The sequence below is a fragment of the Pteropus medius genome, unplaced genomic scaffold (genome assembly GCF_902729225.1).
Source record: "Pteropus medius unplaced genomic scaffold, Ma_sr-lr_union100, whole genome shotgun sequence".
In the NCBI taxonomy this organism is placed as follows: domain Eukaryota; kingdom Metazoa; phylum Chordata; class Mammalia; order Chiroptera; family Pteropodidae; genus Pteropus; species Pteropus medius.
The window spans coordinates 20,546,177-20,550,367 of record NW_024344370.1 but is presented as its reverse complement, the minus strand read 5'-3'; the positions used below and the strand labels follow the sequence as shown (position 1 = coordinate 20,550,367).

The window sequence follows — 4,191 nt, the reverse complement described above, 5'->3', positions numbered from 1 at the left end:
CACTTTTTTAATCTCTTTCATCTTATTATTAAAAAATGTGTTTATTTTAGAATTATCAGAAAATACAGAGACAATTTTAAAAGGAAATAATATCCTACAATGATATCATCATTTTTTTATTATTTTAAAATATATTTACAAAAAGTTATAAAAAATATTATTACATTATCCCTTATTCTTCTCTTTTCCAGTCAGAATAGCCTTAATTGGTGAGAGCCTAGCCTCCATCTTGTTGATTATTCAGGTTCAATTTCAGTAGAGTCCCTCCAGTTTTTCCAAGTCTTAAACCAAATGGAATACTATTTCCAAAAGAAAATAAGTTAAAGACCCACTTATTAGTAATAAAAGAGATATCCAGCTTAGAAGACGAAATCATGCATTTTAACAAAACACGAGAATTGCTTTTGTCTTTTCCAATCTTCTATACAGGACCACACAAAAGCAATGCCTTTTTTTATTTCCTTATTAGTTCATTCCTGAAAATGAAGGTGTTCAGAGGTTAAAAAACACTAATGAATCTCATGGTATAAAATTTCTAGCTCTTTATCAATGTCACTCTTCTTCATAGCCAGATTCCATGTGAAGGTAACATTTTAAAGATTAACAATAAGAGATTTCTGCAAGCTGATTGATTTCCTAATGACTCATTTTACTGTACTGAAGCTGATATTTTTTTGCTCAACTTTCATAGCCACCTACACCATAGAGACAAAAGAGTTTTTCATTATTCCACAAACTCTCTTACATGTGGCTTTTCACAAAGAAATCTGTTAACCAACCCAAAAATCGTTGACAAAATTGTTTCCAGTTAATTGATATTACACTTCACTCTTTTCAAGACTTTGCTCCTCAGCACTATACTCAATGTCCACAGAAAAAGACAATGTCTTAACCTCCTGTAAGCCAGGCTGGTATATATCTTTCTTCCTTATGTGTGAACCTGAAAAAAAAAAAAGACCAGAAAGGTAGAGGAGGTGACCTGTGGTTATTAAATGGATTCTTTTCCTTCCATGACCATCGTCTTCTCAACAAAGGCTGAAAAAAAAATGCTATAGCAGAGGACAGTGCATTAGACCAGGCTAGCGTGTTCACCTAAGCTATAAAAGATGGGGAGGAATTTTTTTTGGCCTTGTATTTATGTCTTCTTTCTCTACCTCTTCTCTTCCAGCCCCTGCCCATACAATGCCTAGGCCTCCATTGTCCTTCTATTGTCCCCTCAACTGCCCAAGTTCCCTACCCAAACCTGTTTGTCTAGAGCCTCCATCTATGCTCTGTGTTTTTTTTACTAGCAACTCTCACCTATATTGTGTTTTTTCCTCTCAAGGAAGCAATTGAAAATGATCTGAGAAAATAATTCATGATAAGATATTAATAGATGTTAAAAGCCTAATAAGTTTATGCTCTGACCTCTGACGTAGCAAATTGGGAGTGTGCTAAAAGCATTCTACATCTTAACCCCAAAATGTGACACTTTCAGAGACTATGAAAGACTTTTGAGAGATCTATGTTCTCCTCCAGTACCCTTTAAATCATCTCACAGCTGCCAACCAGAATCCCTTGAGCTTATAGCAGCCACACACTTAATTTATTTTCTTCTTTTTATTCTTACCTATCAAACCCTATGCCCTATCAGATACAATCAGGGAAAGCAAAAGATCTCTAAAGTTTATCAAATGTGCCTGGGGCCATCTCTTTCCTTTCTGCCCCTCCTTAATATCATAATTCACCCTGTTTGGCAAGTGCTTAAGTGCCTAGACAAAATGGCCTGTGTTCTTAATTATGTATATGTAATCAAAAGTACTCTGCAGTAGCCTTTATATATGTATATATATATAAACTGAAAGTATAAGTAAACCAGTAAAAGGATCATGTTGGTTAGCACTTAAGGACACTCTGAATTAGGTGAGCCTTTTAATATCATACTCTTGGAAATACTCAATTAGTGTTGTGTATTGCAAGGAAAGGACAAATCGGGATATGACTACCCAGGCCTCTGCAGAGCTCCTGCAGGGATCCATTCTCCACTACACTAATCAAATCATTAGGCTACATTCTGCGACTTACGTGCATGCTAGAAATGGCATTTTTAAAAAGTTAAGTCTACGGTCATGCCACCCTGAACATGCTCTATTTTGTCTGATCTTGGAAGCTAAGCAGGGTCGGGCCTAGTTAGTACTTGGATAGTAGACCACCTAGGAATACCAAGTGCTGTAGGTATTAAAAAAAAATTGATAACACGGATAAATCCAAACCCATTTGAGAACTGCTCATATGCTCAATTGAAAGCACTAAAGTGTATGTTTAATTATTTCCCATAAACACAATTCTGAAAGCTCTTTTTTTTTTTTTTATTTCAAATGAAGAAAATCCATTTTCTCCCTGATGTTACTAATTCAAATGGTGGTTGAAAAAAGTTTTTCCTTTATTTTTATTTTTTATTACCTCACCTCAGAATTTTCTAGTTTAAACTCCGGTTTATATAACACCCATCACAGAAATTCTAAAATGAAAAGTCATACAAATCATCTAAATGCTGATTTTGAAGGAAAAATATTTGGTAACATTAAGCACAACAATTTTTCCTTAGCGATGAGTTAAATGAGTTATTTTATAGGCTGTCACCCATTGCTTTTAAAATTACTTCTCTTTTTATACTTCGCCATGAATCACTATTAGCTCTCCATCTCTCTTTTTGTCTCTAGATCTCTTTTCTTTCTCATACACATTCATTCAGTCTACATTGTGAGAGACTAAATGACCATTCTATGCAGCTGCTATAACCAATGCCACTTATTTTTTTCTGAGTCTTCGAAGTCCGTTAGAGGTACTAGAATACTTCCTGCGCATCTGCTTAATTACTGACCAAGCACTGCATCAAAAAATGCAATAAATAATCACATGGAAGAAGCAGAAGGTATCTATTCTCTTGGGAGAGGATGAACAAATAGGCAGAGATGATGAAACACATTTCCTTTGGCTTTTAGTTAATATTCATTCTTAAGTGGGGTGCTTCTTAAAAGCCTACCATGGGTTTTTACCTGAGATCTGTAGTAGAGTTTGAAGCAGCATTTCTCAGAATCTGGAAAAAGGAATGAAGTTATCACTGCAGTAAAAATAAAAATGCTAATGCACACATGAGTAATGTTTTTCTCCACTGAACAGTATATACTAAGACTATTTGGAATCATTTACTGATGCTTGTACTAATTTAAATCCAAATATTCTTTAAAATTAATAACCTATTCAACATTCCTGGGGAAGATTATGGTCATGAAGGTGAATGTTATTGTGTCCCTTTAAAGAATATTCTCATAATTGGTCAGATCTCTTAGATTTGCAACAAAAATTAGAAATCTGGTATAAGTTCCGATTTTACAATATACAAATTGCCTGGATCAAACTTTTACCTCAATAACCTCAGTGCTTATACAAACATGTATTCTAAGAGTTTCTCTATTCAGGTAGTGAATGAGAGTCAAAGTTTCCTTTTTATTGGCTTTGGGTATCCAGACTGGCAGAGTTGGCTGTGATTTAAGAAGGAATAGTTGTTTTGGGGATTAGATATAATGTTTAATCACTTTCCAGATTTTATTTATTGTTTCCATGACTGTAGTCTTTAGGCTGACTCAAAGGGTGGACTCAACTGAGAAGAAGAGAGGCACCAGAAAAAATACTAGAGTGAAAATAGGGGCACCTGTCTCACTAACAACGCCTATCTCCTTCCTCCTTTCCTCTACTTGCAGAAAAATAGAAATCACTTAACTGTACTTTGCCTGATACCTTACACTATAAACTGAATCCTCACACTGCACTGCCATTTCACCCCTTTAGCTTTATCTTTTCAAATTACAAATGGAGTCTACTCTCTAGAGCTGTAGGAAAAATCAAATGGCTCATACTCGTGAAGCGGCAATAACAAAAGGATCTTAGGATAAAGCAGTCCACAAACCAGAATCTCTTGTTTCTAAATGTGCCTAAAGCATAGTTTACTCTGTAACTAGATATGAAAGCAAGGAGAAAGATTTAAAAAAAAAAAAAAAGCACTTTATTATTCATCACTTAAGGCAGCCATAAAAAGGTACACATTTTCATTAACAGTGGGTTGAATCATTAGAAAACCTGAGCTACTTAATCCATATTCAGTGCTTGCTCTGCTCTGCTCCGCTAAGTGAATTTTGTGGGGATAGATAG

At 34.9% G+C, this 4,191-nt stretch overlaps 1 pseudogene; it reads left to right on the top strand.

Moving 5' to 3' along the window:
• Positions 1-2,098: 2,098 nt before the first annotated feature.
• Positions 2,099-2,217, top strand: LOC120608407 (uncharacterized; annotated as a pseudogene).
• The last annotated feature ends 1,974 nt before the right edge of the window (positions 2,218-4,191 follow it).